This window comes from Zalophus californianus, chromosome 9, assembly GCF_009762305.2.
Source record: "Zalophus californianus isolate mZalCal1 chromosome 9, mZalCal1.pri.v2, whole genome shotgun sequence".
In the NCBI taxonomy this organism is placed as follows: domain Eukaryota; kingdom Metazoa; phylum Chordata; class Mammalia; order Carnivora; family Otariidae; genus Zalophus; species Zalophus californianus.
The window spans coordinates 15,510,872-15,534,216 of NC_045603.1; the positions used below are offsets into that span (position 1 = coordinate 15,510,872).

General features: G+C 37.7%; 1 protein-coding gene and 1 pseudogene across 5 annotated transcripts in view; both read left to right on the forward strand.

Moving 5' to 3' along the window:
• CRY1 (cryptochrome circadian regulator 1) overlaps nucleotides 1-23,345 on the forward strand; it is a 120,209-nt gene that overhangs the window by 22,311 nt on the left and 74,553 nt on the right. The gene's annotated exons all lie outside the window — the stretch shown is intronic.
• Nucleotides 1,096-1,205, forward strand: LOC113923183 (annotated as a pseudogene).

Below are 23,345 nucleotides of genomic sequence, written 5' to 3' on the forward strand. Positions count from 1 at the left end.
TTGTTATTAATGGGAACATTGATCTAAATAATCTAGTCCATTTCTTGAAATTGAAACTCACCTTATTTTTTTGTGATTTAAATGTAAGTAGCACCTGTATTTATTTTGTCCTTTTCATTCTTGATATTACTTGTGTCTTTTCCTTTTTCATTTTAATGAATTTCATCAGAAGTTGATTAATTTTTTCTTAATTGAAGTATCGTGGACCCACAATGTTATGTTAGTTTCAGGATACAACAGTGATTTGACAAGTCTGTACATTATGCTATGTTCACCACAAGTGTAGCTACCATGTGGCACCATACAATGCTATTATAATACCACTGACTGTGTTCCCTGTATGATCCCTTTTATCCCCATGACAGAGGTTGATTAATTTTATCATCTTCTCAGAGAACCAACTTTTGTAGTTATTGATCTTCTCTATTGTAGGTTTGTTTTCAATTTCATTAGTATCTATTATTTTTATTCTTTCTTTTATCTTTTTCTTAATGCTAACTTCTTGGGGTGTATGCCTAGACTATTAATTTGTAGCCCTTTTCCCCCTAACATAAGCTTTTAGCTGTGTAAAAGTACCTTTAATTTCTATTGTAGTTGTAGCCCACAGGTCTCTTCAATGTGATATGTTCATTATCATTCAGCTCAAATATTTTCTAAATATTATTATGATTTGTTTCTTTGTTTCTTGAGTTATTTAGAAGTATTTTTCTTTATGTTTTATTTATAACACTTATATTCCAAACAGAAAATTTTTCTGATTATCTTTTTAGGGTTAATTTTTAGCTTAAATACATCAATATAAGAGAATATGCTCTGTATTATTTAAATTTCTTGAAATTTGTTTAGACTTTTTTTAATGTCCATATGTATGGTCAGTTTTTTTAAAAAAAATGTGTATACTTTTCTATCATTGTCTACTACTTTTATTAGATGGAGTTGGTTTTTCATTTTTCTAAATTAAGTTACAGTTGTTAATGTATTGTCCAAATCTTCTATAATCATCTTTGATCTGCTTGTTATCTCAGATATTGTCAAAAAAGTGTTGAAATGCCCCCAACTTAATCATGAATCTCTCTTTGAAGTTCTGTCACTTTTAGCTTTGCGCAGTGGCAGTATCATAGCCAATGAGGTTTATCCGAGGCGCGATTATTGCTAATTGAAGTTCTGTCACTTTTTACTTTATACATTTTGAAGTTGTTATAACAGATATATGTCCTAGTAAATTGATACTTTTAGTTTCTGTCATTATGAAATGTGATGGATATAGGTATAAAATTTATATTATTAGATAATTATTGTATTTTCTTGGTGAATTGAAGTGTATATCATTATGAACAGTGTCTTTTTAATTTATACTATTTTCCCTAAAGTCCATTATGTTTGTAATTAATACAGCTATAGCTGTATTTCTTTGATATTTTTATGGTGAACTCTTTGTATCCTTTTGTTTTCAATCTGGAATCTTTGTTTTAGATGTCTCTTAAAAACAACATATATTTGGCTTTTGGGTTAATTGGCCTGACAATTTTTAGTTTTTAATTTAAGCTTATTTACATTTGTTGTAATTACCAGGGCATTTAGATTTATATCCACCATCTTTTCTTTTTTTTTTTCTGTCCTGCCTGCTTTATCTTCCCTTCTTTAAAATTGATTGTTTTAACTTTTTTTCATTTCTTTATACTAGCTTTAAATTACACATAATTTTAACTTAATATTTATCCTAGAAATTACTGCAGGCACAGTGATCGGTGTCTAAAGTTAATCAATAACTCTGCCCCTTTTTAGTAATACAAGGCCCTTAAGACACTTAAAATTTTAAAGTCCAATTAGTTTCCTGACTTAACATACTAATTATCTCTCTCTTTTTAGCTTTTAAGTAGGCTCCACACCTAGCATGGAGCCCAATGTGGGGCTTGAACTCAGACCCTGAGATCAAGACCTGAGCTGAGATCAAGAGTTGGACACTTAACTGACTGAGCTACCCAGGCACCCCTTCTTTTTTGCTTTTAAAAAATCCAAAATACAATCTTTGCTGTTTTATAAGGCTAGTATTTATTTACCTACATATTTCCACTTTCTTTGTTCCTTATTCCTTCTAGCATCTCAAATCTTGCACTTGAAATCACTTTCTCTTACATTAATATCTTTTTGAATGCTCTGTAGTGAAGGACTGCTAGTGGCACACTCAAGTTTTGTTTGTCTAATGGTACTGTCTTTCTGTCCTTATTTCTGCTGGGTGTAGAATTCTAGGTCGACAATTATTTTCTTTCAACATATTAGAGATGGAGTAGAGTCAGCTGCCATGCCTGCTGTTACTTTATTGAGGGTGGGTTTTTTTTTTTGTTTTTGTTTAGTTTTAAATCTTCTCTTTCTCTGGTATGTTCTTCAGCTTTTCAGTAATGGATCTTGGTGTGGTTTTTTTTTGTTTGTTTTGTTTTTTTACATTCATTCCTCTTGATTTGTAAGGCTCCTTGAACCTTTGAGTTAGTATCTTTAATCAGTTCTGAAAATTCTTCAGCTGTTAACTTTTCAAATAGTGCTCCTACCTCATTCTCCTTTCTCTTTTTGGAATTCCATTTGTACACTTGTTAGATGCTTTCTTAATGTCTTACTTCTCCATACTTTCCATCTTTTGCTTCTCTGTTTCATTTTGTAAAATTTCTTTATATCAGCTTTCCATTACATAATTCTCTTTTTAACTATATCATTGTTTTATTTCAGTTTATATTTTTTATAGAGAGTTTTCTTTCATTCTTTTTCACATATCTGAAAAAAAATTTACTCCATTTTTTACTCCCTAAACTTATTGTTTTTGGTTCTTGCTTGTTTGCTTGCATTTGTTTATTTTTTTAACTTTAAACGTATTGATTAAATTATATTGGCTCTGCTTTCAAAATGTACCCAAGCTCAGACCATGTCTCATAATTATGTATTAATTATCTCGACCAAAGCCACTGCATAGAATGTTGCAGTAGTTTCCTTTTAGAGTTCCCTGGTTCTTCCTTTTCTCTCCTTTAACCTGTTATGATCCTTTATAATCATAAGTAAGATTAATTCTGTAATGACATCTCAGAATAAAATGTGATGTCCATATAATACTTTATAAGATATTGTGTGAACTGGAACTTGATAACTTTCTAACCTAATTTCTTAGCACTCTACCTTTCACTAAGCTGTAGCCATACTAATCTCTTGAGTATTCTTCCAAAGATATTATGCATATTCATATGAACTATACATATGCTATTCCCTCTGCACAGAATGTTTTTCTTCCAGTGTGACTTGTTCCCTCACTTTCCTTTAGGTGTCTGCATAAGTGTTCCATTATCACTGAGGATTTACTTGACAATCTTATGTGAAATAACAATCTCCATTCCTTTATTGTATAAAATCACCATTTTCTCTTTAATCTTGTAATATTCAGTTATTACCATCTGACTCATTCCTTTATTTTTCTGTCTGCATCCCTCCCCACTAAAATATAAGCTACATAATAAATGGTAGGAATGTTTTTTTTTTTTAAATAACTATGGCCCTAACATCTAGTGCAGTTCATAGTGCATAATAGATTCTCAAAACATATTTATTGAGGGAAAATGATTACATGGCATTGTTCAAGGGATTGCCATTGTGGTGAGAGTAGGTACTGTCATTTTGGGAAAGAGTCACAAATCTAATTATAATACTGTGGTTTACTATCTTTTTTTTAAGATTTAATTTATTTGAGAGAGAGAGAGAGATCATGAGCAGTGGGGAGGGGTAGAGGGAGAAACAGACTCCCCACAGAGCAGGAACCCTGATGCGAGACTTGATCCCAGGACCCTGAGATCATGACCTGAGCCGAAGGCAGACGCTCAACTGACTGAGCCACCCAGGTGCCCTGTGGTTTACTTTCTGTGAACTTCTTGATTTCTTCTTTTTTCCCCTTATTTCTTTTTTGGGGGGGGTGTTCTTACTTGGTTACGATTGGGAAAAACCACTGGCAAACTTGAGATAATTGTGTGTAATTTAGGTCATAGATCAGAAAAATCAGTATAACTTGCAGCATTTTTAAATATTTTTCAGAAAAGAAATTTCTTTCAGGCTAACTACAGAAAGCCACTATATATAGCTCTCTAAGATAGTTTGCCTTTTACAAATGTTTAACAGATTTTATTTAATTCCCTGTAAGTCTCCTAAAGCCCCAAAATAGCTCTCTTACCTGATTTTGCTGGTCCTTTTGAAGTCAAAATGCAATGCTCTCTAAAAATAGATAAAGATTAGTATGAGGCCTAGATTACAAATACTTTTATGTGATTTTTTTAAATGAGGGTGGAGTAAATTACATATACATGTGCTAGTGTAATTCAGTTCCAGAAGATATATGATACTGCTGTTAAAGATCATCTTACACTGCTGTTATAAAGTACAATGCTATGATAGTAAAAGACCCAAACATATCAAACATCTTTGTGAAACCTTACAGTCCTCCTTAACAGATTTGACTTTTCTGTGTTTCCTTAGTGCCATGAAGTTTTATAATACTTTTAATAACTAATAGTTTATTTTTATACCTTATTTTCATTAAATTTGGGAGGCCTTAAGGAATGTGAATCTATATTTATTATTGTATGTCAAGAAAATGCTCAAATGTTGATTTAAAGAATGAATGAATGAATGAATGAATGATTGAAAGTGCCTCTGATATGCTTTTCTGCATTTTATTAGTCACTGGTAATTTACTATGGAAGCATTAAAATGGTATGGATCCTAGTAGGCTTACTAGGGGCCAGAAAGATAGTAGAAGTTAGTACAGGCTGAAATGTGACTTTTTACCTAAATAAGATACTGTAGTTTGTACAGTTAGTTCATTAAGTGCACTTCTGTTGTTGTTTTTTCTTTATTTAGAATATGGGTTTTTTTGGTATGATTATGTAATATCTGTGTGGTCAGGGAACATTTCTTATTTTCAGATGTGCAAACACATGCAGTTAGAGTCTGTGGACCATGACAGGTCCAGACCCTCTTTTTTGGAATTTAAGAAAGGTTTCTCTCCTTCTCTTCACCCTGCATTGAAAACTGGGTCATATTAGTGGCTATCTTAATTGGATATTTTTCATTCTTCCATTTTTCTTCTTTTCTTTAGAGCCCTTACATTGACCTCCCATTAGTTCTCTTCATCCAAGTGTCTGTCCCTTTCTTTCCCTTCCAATCCACCATTCCTTGCCTTCATTCTTCCTGCCTCCTAACTTCCTAAGTGACATCTAGACATCCATCTGTCGTAAGTTTGGTTAGTTTGTCCTTTCAAAGACTGATTGTTTCATCCATGTCATTCTTTCAGAGATCTGTCTTATAAAGGCCTATCCTTTCTGCCAAGCTTTCTTCCTTACTCTGTCTCCCTCTTTTGTGAGTGTGTGTGTGTGTGTGTGTGTGTGTGTGTGTGTGTGGTTGCATGCGTCCTACAATTCTTTTTCCCAGCCTCCTTCCCCTTGCCATCTTCTGCCTAGTTCTCCTCATAGTCTCCCCTGTATCCTCCCAGTTTTTGTAGCTTCTCTTACTATTCTTCCTATTTTCTTTCCCCCTGTGTATCTCTCTCTTACTCTTGAGTCCATTCCTTTTTTATGTCCTCACTTCCTTGAGGCTTTCCTTCTACAGCTCCTTTTCTTTTTACTTCTATCCATCTGTCATTTCATCCATACATCTTGCCTTACAGCTGTTAATACCGTTTATACAATGAATCCCAAGTTTATGTCTAACTATCAAAATATCTTTCCTGAATAGCAGGGTTACGTACATCATTTAATAATTAACAGGTCCACTTGGATATCTAATAGACACCTCAGACTAAATATATGTAGAACCGAACTCCTCAGCATATCTGCTACTGGAAATGGCTGATTAGGTTGTCTTAGGCCAACTTAACTGCTAAAAGCATGTAGAAAACCTGAAAAAAAATCTCTTTGAAGTCATTGGAGAGTTACAAAGTTATTAAGAATTGGTGGAATAGGATCTAGAAGAAAAGGGAAATGAAGACAGTTGAACCTGGCATTTGATGCTGCTTTTTCCTTAATGCAGAAGTCACTTTATTTTTTTTAAGATTTTATTTATTTATTTGACAGAGACAGAGAGAGAGGAAACACAAGCAGGGAGAGTGGAAGAGGGAGAAGCAGGCCTCCCGCTGAGCAGAGAGCCTGATCAGACGCTTAATGACTGAGCCACCCAGGCACCCCAGAAGTCACTTTTGAAAATTGAAATTGTGACTAAGAAGCCTAGCAGAATTTCCAGCAGTTTCATGGGGTCAGAAGGGGAAAATAATGGAGTTCAGAGCCTACCAAGGAATAAAGACCCTTGAAAATTCTCAACTTTGGCTTGGGATCCTTGAAGGGCAGTACTCTAGGAGCAGACTTTGAATGCAACAGCCTGTTGAAGCCCTGAAATCCAGCATTAAATCAACTGAATTATTGATTGATTAATGATATTAGACTTTATTTTAGAAGTGCTACAAGCAAAAGTTAGTAATTCTATAAAGGAGACTATAGTTTTTTTTTTTAAGATTTTATTTTAGAGAGAGCATGGGCATGTGAGCACAAGTGGGGGGAGGGGGGAAGGCAGAAGAAGAGGGAGAGGGACAAGCAGACTCCCCACTGAGCACAGAGCCTGATGCAGAGCTCAGTCTCAGGACCCCGAGATCATGACCTGAGCTGAAGTCAGACACTTAACCGACTGAGCCACCTAGGCAACCCTATAGTTTTTTTAGATACATAATGCTTGGCATGCAGTCAAAAATAACCAGGCATACTAAAAGAGAAGAAATTACTGAAACCATGAAGAAGTGAAAGAAGAAAATAATTAGAAGCAAACCTATAAGAAATCCAGATATTAGAGTTATTAATCATGGACTTTAAAACAATCATGATTAATATTTTCAAGAAATTGGATAAAAGAGAATCTTGGAAAAAAGCTATGAAAATAATCAGATAAGAATATTAGAAATGAAAAAATACAAAGCGGAAATTGTTAACTCAGTGAATAGGTTTAACAGAAGATTAGATGTAGCTGAGGAAAGAATTAGTAAACTGAAAGATAGTTCAGAAAAAATAACCAGACTGAAGCAGAGACACATTAGGATGGAAAATATACAACAGTGTGAGAGACATATAGGACATGGCAAAGAGGTCTAGCATATTTGTATTGAAATTCCAGAAGGAGAGGAGAGAAAATCATCCAGGAGTAGCAGATCAAATGTGAAGAATGTTCTAGAAGGGGTTTGTCAGGCAAAAGAAAAAGATTCTAGATAGAAATACAGAAGAGTGGGGCACCTGGGTGGCTTATTTGGTTAAGTGTCTGTCTTGGGCTCAAGTCGTGATCCTGGAGTCCTGGGATTGAGCCTCATATCTGGCTCCCTGCTCGGTTGAGTCTGCTTCTCCCTCTCCCTCTGCTCCTCCCCCCGATAGTTCTTTCTTGGCTTACTCTGTCTCAAATAAATAAAATCTTTAAAAAAAAACAACAAATACAGAAGTTAAGTAATAGAAACTGTTAGCATGTGGATACTGAATGAGTAAGTGAATGAATGAATACCAGCTGTTCAAAGCAATAAGAATATGTTTTCTATATGTATCTATGTTAAATGGAGTCAGTATATTCTACGATCTTTGCATTGTTAGAGAATCAATAAAAATACAAATTTATATTGGATTTCAAGAAATTAGGGATTATATTTTGACTTATAAGTAACCTCTAAAAAGAAGTTATAACAGCCTAAGAGTGGAGGAAAATAGCATAGTGAAAAAATAATTTAAAAGAAGACAAGAGGGTGGGCGGAGCAAGATGGCAGAGGAGTAGGAGACCTGGATTTCGTCTGGTCTCAGGAAATCAGCTGAATAGGGATCAAACCATTCTGAACACCTACGAATTCAACAGGAGATCGAAGAAGAGAGTAGCAACAACTCTCTGAACAGAAAAGTGACCACTTTCTGGAAGGTAGGAAATGAGGAGAAGTGAATCTGAGGCAATATTCGGGAGGATAGATGGCGGGGGAGGGGGCCTCTGTCGGCTGCTTCTGGCAAGTGATAGAGCCGCGGAGCACAAAATGGGAACTTTTAGAAGTCGGCTTCGCTGAGGGACATCGCTCCAGTGGCTAAGCGGGGGCTGGAACCCTCACGGGACACTGTGATCTCAGGAACCTCGGGGTCACAGAAAGACCGGGGGTGCCTGAGTGCAGCAGAGCTCCCAGGTATCGGAGCGGGGAAGCCGGCTGCAGAGACGGAGCCGAGGCACGGGCTCTCAGCTCGGGGTTGCCATAAACTGTTATCCGCGGCCCACTCAGGCCACTGCACCTCCAGCAGGGACCCAACAAGTGGCAGAGCCAGGGAGACTCCCCTTCCTCCCCTGGGAGGAGCGGCGCGGGAGCGCACCGCAGGGATCTGCTGGGTTTGGAGACTCCACACGGGGTCGGGTGCCCGAGATAGAAACACTTGGTCACAGGCTGGGTGAGCACGGAGTGCGGCCAGAGACCAGGGAGATGGGAGTGATTGACTGCTTTTCTCTGGGGGCGCACTGAGGAGCGGGGCTCCGAGTTCTCAGCTCCTCCGGGCAGAGATTGGGAGGCCACCATTTTCACCCTGGTCCTCCAAAGCTGTGCCAAGAGCTTGCAGGGAACAAAAGCTCCTGAGAGCAAACCCGAGCAGCTTGCTTAGCTGGGACCGACAAGGGCAGGGCAGTTCTGCCTCCGGCAAAGACATTTGGGAACCACGGCAACAGGCCCCTCCCCCAGAAGATCGGCGTGAACAGCCAGCAAGCCAAGACCAAGTTTACCGATCAAGGAGAACGGGAGAACTCCAGCGCTAGGGGAATACTGCACATAGCATTCATGGCTTTTTTACCATGATTCATTAGTTTTTCAAAGTTAATTTTTTAACTGTTTTTTTTTAATTTTTCTTTTTCCCTTTTTCAACCAACATCTTGTAAATCCCTTTTTTAAAAAAACATTTTTTATTTTTCATTTTTAGAGTCATATTTTATCCCTTCATAGTACTTACCCTTATTTTTGGCATATATATATATATATATATATATAAGTTCTTCTCTCTTTAAAATTTTGAGATACAGTTTCTTCTAACAGATCAAAATATACCCTAAATCACTAGTGTATGGCTTTGTTCTAGTCTCCTGCCTGATCACAATCTCTCCCATTTTTTTTCTTTTCTTTTTTTTTTTTTAATTTTCTTCTTTCTTCTTTCAAACTTCTTATCAATTCCGTTTATAAAACCTTTTATAAGTTTCATCTTTACAGTCATCTTCCATCCCTTCTTTGTATCAACTCTTATTTTGTACATATATAAGTCTTTCTCCCTTTAAAATTTTAGGAGGCACTTTCTTCTAACAGACCAAAATACACCCAAAATCTAGTGTGTGGCACTGATCTATGCACTAGCCTGATGATATTTGATCATATTCTGTTTTGTTTTGTTTTGTTCTGTTTTTGTTTGTTTTTATCTTTTTCTTTTTCTTTTTTTCTCTTTCTTTTTTCTTTCTTTCCTTTTCTTTTCCCCTGGTTTCAGGTCTTTTCTGATTTGTATAGAGTATATTTGCTGGGGACGTTGTTAACCTGTTAGCATTTTGTTCTCTCATTTATCTGTTCTCCTCTGGACAAAATGACAATACGAAAAAAATGACCTCAGCAAAAAGAACAAGAGGTAGTACCGTCTGCCAGGGACCTACTCAATACGGACAATAGTATGATGTCGGACCTAGAGTTCAGAATCATGACTTTAAAGATACTAGCTGGGCTTGAAAAAAGTGTGGAAGTTATTAGAGAAACCGTTTCTGGAGAAATAAAAGAACTAGAATCTAACCAAGTCAAAATCAAAAAGGCTATTAATGAGGTGCAATCAAAAATGGGGGCTCTAACTGCTAGGATAAATGAGGCAGAAGAGAGAATCAGCGATATAGAAGACCAAATGATGGAAAATAAAGAGGCTGAGAAAAAGAGGGAGAAACAACTACAGGATCACGAGGGCAGAATTCGAGAGATAAGCGATACGATAAGATGAAACAACATTAGAATAATTGGGATCCCAGAAGAAGAAAAAAGAGAGGGACAGAAGATATATTGGAGCAAAGAATAGCAGAGAACTTCCCTAATGTGGGGAAGGAAACAGGCATCAAAATCCAGGAGGCGCAGAGAACCCCTCTCAAAATCAATAAAAATAGGTCCACACCCCGACATCTAATAGTAAAACTTACGAGTCTCAGAGACAAAGAGAAAATCCTGAAAGCAGCTCGGGAGAAGAGATATGTAACCTACAATGGTAGAAATATTAGATTGGCAACAGACCTATTCACAGAGACGTGGCAGGCCAGAAAGGACTGGCATGAGATCTTTAGAGCACTAAACGAGAAAAATATGCAGCCAAGAATACTATATCCAGCTAGGCTCTCGTTGAAAACTGAAGGAGAGATAAAAAGCATCCAAGACAAACAAAAACTAAAGGAATTTGCAAACACGAAACCAGCCCTCCAAGAAATATTGAAAGGGGTCCTCTAAGCAAAGAGAGAACCTAAAAGCAGCATAGATCAGAAAGGAACACAGACAATATACAGTCACAGTCACCTACAGGCAATACAATGGTATTAAATTCATATCTTTCAATAGTTACCCTGAATGTAAATGGGCTGAATGCCCCAATCAAAAGACACAGGCTATCAGATTGGATTAAAAAACAAGACCCATCAATATGCTGTCTGCAAGAGACTCATTTTAGACCCAAAGACACCCCCAGATTGAAAGTGAGGGGGTGGAAAACCATTTACCATGCTAATGGACGCCAAAAGAAAGCTGGGGTGGCAATCCTTATATCAGACAAATTAGATTTTAAAATAAAGACTGTAATAAGAGATGAAGAAGGACACTATATCCTAATAAAGGGTCTATCCAACAAGAAGATCTAACAGTTGTAAATATCTATGCCCCTAACATGGGAGCAGCCAATTTTATAAGGCAATTAATAACCAAAGCGAAGAAACACATTGACAACAATACAATAATACTGGAGGACTTTAACACCCCCCTGACTGAAATGGACATCATCTAAGCAAAAGATCAACAAGGAAATAAAGACTTTAAATGACACACTGGACCAAATGGACTTCACAGACATATTCAGAACATTCCATCCCAAAGCAACGGAATACACATTCTTCTCTAGTGCCCATGGAACATTCTCCAGAATTGATCACATCCTAGGTCACAAATCAGGTCTCAACCGGTACCAAAAGATTGGGATCATTCCCTGCATATTCTCAGACCACAATGCTTTGAAACTAGAACTCAATCACAAGAGGAAAGTCGGAACGAACTCAAATACATGGAGGCTAAAGAGCATCCTACTAAAGAATGAATGGGTCAACCAGGAAATTAAAGAAGAATTCAAAAAATTCATGGAAACCAATGAAAATGAAAACACAACTGTTCAAAATCTTTGGGATACAGCAAAGGCAGTCCTGAGAGGAAAGTATATAGCAATACAAGGCTTTCGCAAGAAACGAGAAAGGTCTCAAATACACAACCTAACCCTACACTTAAAGGAGCTGGATGGAGAAAGAACAGCAAATCAAGCCTAAACCCAGCAGGAGAAGAGAAATAATAAAGATCGGAACAGAAATCAATGAAATAGAAACCAAAAGAACAGTAGAACAGATCAATGAAACTAGGAGCTGGTTCTTTGAAAGAATTAACAAGATTGATAAACCCCTGGCCAGACTTACCAAAAAGAAAAGAGAAATGACCCAAATCAACAAAATCATGAATGAAAGAGGAGACATCAAAACGAACACCAAAGAAAGACAAACAATTATAAGAACATATTATGAGCAACTCTTTGCCGGCAAATTAGATAACCTGGAAGAAATGGGTGCATTCCTAGAGATGTATCAACTACCAAAATTGAACCAGGAAGAAATAGAAAACTTGAAAACAGTCCTATAACCACTAAGGAAATTGAAGCAGTCATCAAAAATCTCCCAACAAACAAAAGCCCAGGGCCAGATGGCTTCCCAGGGGAATTCTATCAGACATTTAAAGAAGAATTAATACCTATTCTCCTGAAACTGTTCCAAAAAATAGATATGGAAGGAAAACTTCCAAACTCGTTTTATGAGGCCACCATTACCTTGATCCCAAAACCAGACAAAGACCCCATCAAAAAGGAGAACTACAGACCAATATCCTTGATGAAAATGGGTGCAAAAATTCTCACCAAAATACTAGCCAATAGGATCCAACAGTAAATTAAAAGGATTATTCACCATGACCAAGTGGGATTTATCCCTGGGCTGCAAGGTTGGTTCCACATCCGCAAATCATTCAGTGTGATACAATACATTAACAAAAGAAAGAACAAGAGTCATATGATCCTCTCAATAGATGCAGAAAAAGCATTTGACAAAGTACAGCATCCTTTCTTGATCAAGTATCTTGATACTTGATCTTCAGAGTATAGGGATAGTGGGTATATACTTCAATATCATAAAAGCCATCTCTGAAAAACCTACAGCGAATATCATTCTCAATGGGGAAAAGCTGAGAGCTTTTCCCCTAAGGTCAGGAATGCGGCAGGCATGGCCACTCTCACCGCTGCTATTCAACATAGTATTAGAAGTCCTAGCCACAGCAATCAGACAACAAAAAGAATCAAAGGCATCCAAATCGGCAAAGAAGAAGTCAAACTCTCACTCTTTGCAGATGATATGATACTGTATGTGGAAAACCCAAAAGACTCCACCCCAAAACTGCTAGAACTCATACAGGAATTCAGTAAAGTAGCAGGATATAAAATCAATGCACAGAAATCAGTGGCATTCCTATACACCAACAAGACAGAAGAGAGACAAATCAAGGAGTTGATCCCATTTATAATTGCACCCAAAACCATAAGATACCTAGGAATAAATCTAACCAAAGAGGCAAAGGATCTGTACTCAGAAAACTATAAAATACTCAGGAAAGAAATTGAAGAAGACACAAAGAAATGGAAAAAGGTTCCATGCTCATGGATTGGAAGAACAAATATTGTGAAGATGTCAATGCTACCTAGAGCAATCTACACATTCAATGCAATCCCCATCAAAATACCATCCACTTTTTTCAAAGAAATGGAACAAATAATCCTAAAATTTGTATGGAACCAGAAGAGACCCCGAATAGCCAGAGGAATGTTGAAAAAGAAAAAGCTGGCGGCATCACAATTCCGGACTTCCAGCTCTATTACAAAGCTGTCATCATCAAGACAGTATGGTACTGGCACAAAAACAGACACATCGATCAATGGAACAGAATAGAGAGCCCAGAAATGGACCCTCAACTCTATGGTCAACTCATCTTTGACAAAGCAGGAATGAATGTCCAGTGGAAAAAAGACAGTCTCTTCAACAAATGGTGTTGGGAAAATTGGACAGCCACAAGCAGAAGAATGAAACTGGACCATTTCCTTACACCACACACAAAAATAGACTCCAAATGGTTGAAAGACCTAAATGTGAGACAGGAGTCCATCAAAATCCTAAAGGAGAACACAGGTAGCACCCTCTTCGACCTCAGCCGCAGCAACTTCTTCCTAGAAATATTGCCAAAGGCAAGGGAAGCAAGGGCAAAAATGAACTATTGGGACTTCATCAAGATAAAAAGCTTTTGCACAGCAAAAGAAACAGTCCACAAAACCAAAAGACAACCGACAGAATGGGAGAAAATATTTGCAAATGACATATCAGATAAAGGGCTAGTATCCAAAATCTATAAAGAACTTATCAAACTCAACACCCAAAGAACAAATAATCCAATCAAGAAATGGGCTGAAGACATGAACAGACATTTTTCCAAAGAAGATATCCAAATGGCCAACAGACACATGAAAAAGTGCTCCACATCGCTTGGCATCAGGGAAATCCAAATCAAAACCTCAATGAGATACCACCTCACACCCGTCAGAATGGCTAAAATTAACAAGTCAGGAAACGACAGACTTTGGTGGGGATGTGGAGAAAGGGGAACTCTCCTACACTGTTGGTGGGAACGGAAGCTGGTGCAACCCCTCTGGAAAACAGTATGGAGGTTCCTCAAACTGTTGAAAATAGAGCTACCATACGATCCAGCAATTGCACTACTGGGTATTTACCCCAAAGATACAAATGTAGGGATCCGAAGGGGTACGTGCACCCCAATGTTTATAGCAGCAATGTCCACAACAGCCAAATTGTGGAAAGAGCCAAGATGTCCATCGACAGATGAATGGTTAAAGAAGAGGTGGTATATATACACACTGGAATATTATGCAGCCATCAAAAGGAATGAGATCTTGCCATTTGCAACGACGTGGATGGAACTGGAGGGTGTTATGCTGAGTGAAATAAGTCAATCAGAGAAAGAGATGTATCATATGACCTCACTGATATGAGGAATTCTTAATCTCAGGAAACAAACTGAGGGTTGCTGGAGTGGTGGGGGGTGGGAGGGATGGGGTGGCTGGGTGATGGACATTGGGGAGGGTATGTGCTATGGTGAGCGCTGTGAATTGTGCAAGACTGTTGAATCATAGATCTGTACTTCTGAAACAAATAATGCAAAGAAGATAGCAGGAGGGGAAGAATAAAGGGGAGTAAGTCAGAGGGCGAGACGAACCATGAGAGACAATGGACTCTGAAAAACAAACTGAGGGTTCTAGAGTGGAGGAAGGTGGGGGGATGGGTTAGCCTGGTGATGGGTATTAAAGAGGGCACATTCTGAAAAAAAAAAGCACATTCTGTGTGGAGCACTGGGTGTTATGCACAAATAATGAATCATGGAACACTACATCAAAAACTAATGATGTAATGTATGGTGATTAACATAACAATAAAAATTTAAAAAAGAAGACAAAGGAGGCATAGAACAAGTGGAACAAATATTAAGAAGGTAAAGTTAAAACTTGTGGATGTCAGTAACTCTTAATTATAAATGGACCATATTTTCCAATTAATAAAGATGGTTTGAATTAAAAAAACTATGAGATTTTGAGCTATGAAATTTCTGTTTTTGTAGGTCAAAAACAGGATAATATTAGCAGTTTCATGTGGTTCAACCTAAAATATGATGTTTATAAGAAATACACCTTAAATGTGGAGCTTAAGATGGACTGAAGGTAAAAAAGCATGGAAGAAGATATGCCTGTGCATACACTAATAGAAAGAAAGGTGGTATGGTGTTACTAATATCAGATAAAGTAGAATTTAAAGTAAAGAAGCATTGTTATTAGAGCTCTAGAGGGATACTTCATGAATATTAAAATGGTGAGTCCTCAAGGAAGATATTTAGGTCTAATTTTATGTGTGAGACATAGCCCCAAAATGCAAAAAGCCAAAACTGATAGAACTAAAAAGAGGGGGACCTGGGTGGCTCAGTCGGTTAAGCCTCTGCTTTCAGCTCAGTCCTGGAATGGAGCCTCTGCTCAGCAGGGAGTCTGCTTCTCCCTCTGCCCCTCTCCCTGCCCCTTCTCTCTCTCTCTCTCTGACTCACTCTCTCTCTCAAATAAATAAATACAATCTTATAAAATATACCTTTAAAAAAAACCTAAAAAAAACTAAAAAGAAAAACAAACTCATAACCATGGAGGGATATATAAATACATTTCTTTTAGTAACTCAGATTGTTTGACCATAGAGTTGAGGGTCCATATCTGGGCTCTGTTCTGTTCCCTTGGTCTACATGTCTGTTTTTGTGCCAGTACCATGCTGTCTTGGTGATCACTGCTTTGTAATATAACTTGAAATCGGGAAACATGATGCCCCCAACTTTGTTTTTCTTTTTCAACATTTCCTTGGCAATTCAGGGTCTTTTCTGATTCCATACAAGTTTTAGGATTGTTTGTTCTAGCACTTTGAAAAATGTCATTGGAATTTTGATTGGGATGGCATTGAAGGTATAGATTGCTCTGGGTAGCATAGACATTTTAACAATGTTCTTCCGATCCATGAGCATGGAATGTTTTTCCATCTTTTTGTGTCTTCTTCAATTTCTTTCATGAGTGTTCTGTAGTTCCTAGAGTATAGATCCTTTACCTCTTTGGTTAGGTTTATTCTGAGGTATCTTATGGTTTTTGGTGCTGTTGTAAATGGAATCATTTCTCTAATTTCTCTTTCTACAGTTGCATTGTTAGTGTATAAGAAAGCAACTGATTTCTGTGTCTTGATTTTGTATCCTGCCACATGACTGAATTGCTGTATGAGTTCTAGTAATTTGGGGGTGGAGTCTTTTGGGTTTTCCACATAAAGTATCATGTCATCTGCGAAAAGAGAGAATTGACTTTTTCTTTGCCAATTTGAATACCTTTTATTTCTTTTTGTTGTCTGATTGCTGTTGCTAGGACTTCTAGTACTATGTTGAACAGTAGTGGTGATAGTGGGCATCCTTGATGTTTCCTGATCTTAAGGGAAAGGCTCTCAGCTTTTCCCCGTTCAGGATGATATTCGCTGCAACTATTCTCCAACACCATACACAAAGATAAACTCAAAATGGATGAAAGACCTCAATGTGAGACAGGAATCCATCAAAATCCTAGAGGCAGTAACCTCTTTGACATCTCCCACAGCAGCTTCTTTCAAGATACATCTCCAAAAGCTAGTGAAACGAGCAAAAATGAACTTTTGGGACTTCATCAAGATGAAAAGCTTCCGCCCAGCAAAAGAAACAGTCAACAAAACAAAGAGGCAACCCACAGAATGGGAGAAAATATTTGCAAATGACACTACAGATAAAGGGCTGGTATCCAAGGTCTATAAAGAACTTCTCAAACTCAACACCCAAAAAACAAATAATGAAGTCAAAAAATGGGCAGAAGACATGAACAGACACTTCTCCGAAGAAGACATACAAATGGCTAACAGACACATGAAAAAATGTTCATCATCATTAGCCATCAGGGAAATTCAAATCAAAACCACATTGAGATACCACTTTACACCAGTTAGAATGGCAAAAATTGACAGGGCAAGAAACAACAAATGTTGGAGAGGTTATGGAGAAAGGGGAACCCTCTTACACTGTTGGTGGGAATGTAATTTGTTACAGCCACTTTGGAACACAGTGTAAAGGTCCCTCAAAAAATTAAATATAGAGCTACCCTATGACCCAGCAATTGCACTCCTGGGTATTTACCCCAAAGACACAGATGTAGTGAAAAGAAGGGCCATATGCACCCCAGTGATCATAGCAGCAATGTCCGCAATAGCCAAACTGTGGAAAGAGCTGAGATGCCCTTCAATAGATGAATGGATAAAGAAGATGTGGTCCATATATACAATGGAATATTAATCAGCCATCAGAAAGGATGAATACCCAACTTTTTTTTTTTACATCAGTATGGATAGGACTGGAGGAGATGATGCTAAGTGAAATAAGTCAAGCAGAGAAAGTCAATTTTTATATGGTTTCACTTATTTGTGGAACATAAGGAAGAGCATAGAGGACATTAGGAGAAGGAAGAGAAAAATGAAGGGGGGGAATCGGAGGGAGAGATGAACCATGAGAAACTATGGACTCTGAGAAACAAACTGAGGGTTTTAGAGGGGAGAGGGGTGGGGGGATGGCTTAGCCCGGTGATGGGTATCAAGGAGGGCACGTACTGCATGGAGCACTGGATGTTTATGAAAACAGTGAATATGGATCACCACATCAAAAACTACATAACATAATAAAATAAAATTTAAAAATAAAAATAAAAATAAATAAAATCTTTTAAAAAAATAAAGTGCTATTACAAAGTACTCAGTAGTTCCTAAAAGATCCAGATCAGTCATATTCTTTGTAAAACTTTACTACAGATATTCCTCAGCCTAATTGCCTTCCTTTATATGTCCTTTAACAGTAGGGACTTCAAAAACAAAAGAAAATAATAGGGACTTCAATAATACAGTGTATTAATTACTATAATAAATTTGCTGCATGTCTTATTCTCATTAAACTTGGAGGCTCTGAGAACTAGAATCTGGATTTATTTTTTGTGTCCTATGTAGGTGCCCAAATGTTGGTTGTATAAATGAAAGACTACACTTCAGAATATGTGATTCTACATTTTATTAGATTGCTAATAATTAACTCTCAAATGTCTCTAAAAAGAGTAAAAGTTAATGTGAATCTAAATTAGTCTTTTTGCCAAATAAGAAATGGTGATATATTTTGGGTTCATTTAGTTTTACTTCATACATTTCTCTAAGCATAGAACAAGTTCTATGTATAGTTATATAGCATGCATCAAGAAAGAGACATATCTTACTTTCAGCTGTGAAATCAAGTCTATTTGGGATGTGTTTGAGGTCCGTGACTGGTTCATAACTCACTTATTAGTAATTAAACCAAACTGACCCTTTTTTTGTTACTGAAATCTTAGGATTCTCAAATTTCAGTTGGATTGTTCCTTCCTACCTCTGTCCTATTTCCCCCTTTTTCTCACTTACCATCCTATCCCCCACTCCTTGTCTTTCTGTCCATTCTTGCTTCTCTACCCCATCATTCTTTGCATTTTTGTCCCATATACTCTTGCTTTTTTTTTATTATTATGTTCAGTTAGCCACTGTATAATACATAATTAGTTTTCGATGTAGTGTTCAGTGATTCATTATTTAAGTGTAACACCCAGTGTTCATCACAGCACGTACCCTCCTCAATACCCATCACCCTGTTACCCCCTCCCCCCACCCTCCTCCCCTCTGAAACCCCCAGATTGTTTCTTGGGGTCCATAGTCTCATGGTTCATCTCCCTCTCTGATTTCTGCCCCTTTGGATTTCCCTCCCTTCCCCTGTGGTCCTCTGTGCTATTGCTTATGTTCCACATATGAGTGAAACCATATGATAATTGTCTTTTTTACTTACTTCACTTAACATATAATCCCCTCCAGTTCCATCCAGGTCAATGCAAATGGTGGGATTCATCGTTTCTGACAGCTGAATAATACTCCATCGTGTATATGTACCACATCTTCTTTGTCCATTCATCCTGTTGAAGGGCATCTCAGCTCCTTCCACAGTTTGGCTATTGTAGACATTGCTGCTATGAACATTGGGATGCACATGCCCCTTCTTTTCACTACATCTGTATCTTTGAGGTAAATACCTAGTAGTACAATTGCTGGGTCATGGGGTAGCTCTGTTCTTAACATCTTGAGGAGCCTCCATACTGTTTTCCAGAGTGGCTGTACCTACTTGCATTCTCACCAACAGTGTAAGAGGGTTCCCCTTTCTCCACATCCTTGCCAGCATTTGTTGTTTCCTGTTTTGTTAATTTTTGCCATTCTAACTGGTGTAAGGTGGTATCTCATTATGGTTTTGATTTGTATTTCCCTGATGGCTAGTGATGTTGAGCATCTTTTCGTGCGTCTATTAGCCATTTGTATGTCTTTTTTGGAGAAGTGTCTGTTCATGTCTTCTGCCTATTTTTTGACTGGGTTATTAGTTTTTTGAGTGTTGAGTTTGAAAAGTTCTTTATAGATCTTGGATATCAGCCCTTTATCTGTAATGTCACTTGCAAATATCTTCTCACATTCCGTGGGCTGCCTCCTAGTTTTTTGTTGACTGTTTCCTTTGCTGTGCAGAAGCTTTTTATCTTGTTGAAGTCCCAGAAGTTCATTTTTGCTTTTGTTTCACTTGCCTTTGAAGACGTCTCTTGAAAGAAGTTACTGTGGCCAATGTCAAAGAGGTTATTGTCTATGTTCTCCTCTAGGATTTTGATGGATTCCTGTCTCACATTGAGGTCTTTCATACATTTTGAGTTTATCTTTGTGTATGGTGTAAGGAAATGGTCCGGTTTCATTCTTCTATATGTAGCAGTTCAGTTTTCCCAGCACCACTTATTGAAGAGACTGTCTTTTCTCCATTGGATATTCTTTCCTGATTTGTCAAAGATTAGTTGACCATAGAGTTGAGGTCCCATTTCTGGAGTCTCTGTTCTGTTCCATTGGTCTATGTGTCTGTTTTTGTGCCAATACCGTGCTGTCTTGGTTATCACAGCTTTGTAATATAGCTTGAAGTCAGGCAACATGATGCCTCCAGCTTTGTTTTTCTTTTTCATCATTCCCTTGGCAATTCAGGGTCTTTTGTGGTTCCATACAAATTTTAGGATTTTTTTATTCCAGCTCTTGGAAAAATGCCACTGGTATTTTAATAGGGATGGCATTGAAAGTGTAAATTGCTCTGAGCAGGATAGACATTTTAACAATGTTTATTCTTCCAATCCATGAGCATGGAACATTTTTCCATCTTTTTGCCTCTTCCTCAATTTCTTTTTTTTTTTAATTTTTTTTAAAGATTTTATTTATTTATTAGAGAGAATGAGAGATAGAGAGCACGAGAGGGAAGAGGGTCAGAGGGAGAAGCAGACTCCCCACCGAGCAGGGAGCCTGATGTGGGACTCGATCCCAGGACTCTAGGATCATGACCTGAGCTGATGGCAGTCGCTTAACCAACTGAGCCACCCAGGCGCCCTCTTCCTCAATTTCTTTCATAAGTGTTCTGTAGTTTCTAGAGTATAGATCCTTTACCTCTTTAGTTAGATTTATTCCTAGGTATCTTATGGTTTTTGTTGCTATTGTGAATGGAATTGATTTCATAATTTCTTTCTACAGTTACACTGTAAGTGTATAGAAAAGCAGCTAATTTCTGTGCATTGATTTTGTATCCTGCCACATTGCTGAATTGCTGTATGAGTTCTAGTAATTTGGCGTGGAGTCTTTTGGGTTTTCCACATAAAGTATCATGTCATCTGTGAAGAGGGAGAGTTTGTCATGTGTCCTTCTTTCTCCCATGTGTCATAGCATCGTTATCCTATTTAACTGCTCTTCCTCCCTCCTTTCCTTTCATCAGTCATTCTATCCATCCTTCCTTCTGGGAATATATACATTTATCCCTTGCTTCTATCTATCTAGACTTCATCCCATCCTTTTTCTTTTTCCTTTTCTCTCTAGGCTTCTTTCTATCCTCCTGTCTGTCATTTCATCTTTTCATTCCAAGTGAAGGTCCTTTCTTCCATCTGTTTTTCTTTTCCTTTATCTAGTCTTGTGACTACCATCTGTGTGCTGATGACTTCCAATATTATATCTTCAGCTCATACTTGGACTGAAGACTTGGACTCTAGACTTCGTAATCCCACTTCCTTTGCTATGTTATCTCTTAAATTTCTATCCAGATTTCAATTGTTCTTAAAATTTTCACATTACCACTCTTATCTATGCCATCATCTCTTCTCTACAGAAGTATAGTAAGTCTCCTAAGTGGTCTCCTATTTCTGCCCTTTGTCTGATACTCATTTTCTACCCAGAAGTCAAGTTAATTCATGTCATGTCCCAACCTATGCTCAAAACTGTTCAAAGGATTCCTATCTTATTCAGAGTAAAAGTCAAGGTCTCTATGTGACTTGACACCTAGTGCATCCTTAATATCATTTATCATTTTCTTACTCTTTTCCCTCACCAAATGGCCTCCAGGCATGTTTTTTGTTCCTCAGACAAACACAAGACCTCATGGATCTGGGTCTTTACCCTCTATGGATATTCTCTTTTCTCAGAGATCTGTATAGGTCATTTACTCTCTTAAGTGTTTCTCTCTGCACAAATGATATCTTCATTCTTTCATATAAAAAATATATTTAATGAATGCAGTGAGCAAAAGAGGCAAAACCCCACTCTTATAGAATTTCTATCTAGATGGGAATGTGAATAAATATAAAAATAATATATATTAGTATGTAAGAGATGGCATGTGTTAAAAAGAAAAATATAGCAAGGAAAGGGGGTCTGGGTTGCTAGGAGCAGAAGTGAGGGGAGGTCAGTTTTAAATAGGATGGTCAGAGAGGGTGTCACTTCAGAGGTGATATTTGAGCTCAAAGACCTGAAGAAACTGAGGAACTGAACCATGTAGGTATATGAGGGAAGTGTATTCTAGATGGAAAGAATAGCCTTTGCAAAGGCAATGAGATAGGAGCATTTCTGTCATCTTCAAGGGATCTCAAAGAGGGTCTGTGTCTAGAACAAAGTAAAGGAAAAGGAAAGTAGTAGGAGATGGAGTCAGAGAGATAACTGTTGCCCAGGTTTATCCTTGGGGGCCTAGAAGGTCATTTTAAGAACTTTTCTTTTTTAATGGGTTGGGAAGTCATTGCAGTTGGAGGTTTTGTTCATGACCACTTGGTGTTTGGATGAAGACGGGGGTGGGTAGTGGGGGCAAGTATGGAAGCAGTGAGATAGAAGGTCATTGTAATAATCTAAGTCAGAAATGATTGAGGATTGAACCAGAGTGGTAAGGTAAAGGTAGTGCAAAGTAGTTAAATTCTGGATGTATTTTGAAGGTACAACTGATAAGATATGCCGAAGTTTTACATGTGGGCTACAAAAGAAAATGGAGTCAAGGACGATATGATACTGCTCACCAGTATCCAGTTCTTACCTGGGCATATTTGACATTTCCCTTCTTATCTCCATTTGTAGTTTGGTGAAGCCACATGACTAGTTATGGCCAGTGAATTGTGTAAGGATGTGCTTGGCTGAGGCAGAGTAAAGCCCCTATAGCCTTCTCTGGTTCTTCTTGCTGGGAAGGAGGCCTTGTGTTGAAATTATAGAGCCACAAGATTAAAGGAACTGGATGGTAAAGTCACCACTTAGAGGATAACTGCCTGGAGTTGCAGTGAACTCAGCATGAGCAACATAAAATGTTTTGTTTTGTCAAGCTACTGATTTGGGAGTTGTTTCTCAACATAGGTATATCCTATTCTGACCAATCAGGTCAGAGTAACTTGAAGGATGGAATCATCAGTAACTAAGATGGGGAGAGACTGTGGGAAGACAGGTTTGAGGGGATTTTCAAAGGAAGATGTTGAATCAAGGCTGTAGAAAATTAAAAAAATCCTGCTGTGACTACTGTATATAAAATTATACTCTCCTCCAATATTCCTCTACCATATTTTAGTTTTTCTCTAGAAATTACAACAACTGAAGTGTGGTGTAGTGATTCAAGAGCTTAGAATTGGAAGGCAGGCAGACTGAATGGGTTTTAAATCCTAGTTTTGCTACTTTTCTATTCATGTATTTTTGGGAGAATTACTTCTTTATGCCTCAGTTTCCTCATTTGTAAATGAGGGAAGTACTTATATCAAAGGGTGGCGTGTGTGCTTGTAAAGTGCTTAGAGCAGCATCTGATAATACAGTTTCTAAATGTTTGCAGCTATTATCATCATCATCATGAAAACTTCATGAGACCAGGCACTTAATTTTGTTTTCTCCTTTATCCCAGGGACCACGACAATGTTAGTAGGCTCTCAATAAATTTTTTATGAAAAGGTAGATGGATAGATTGC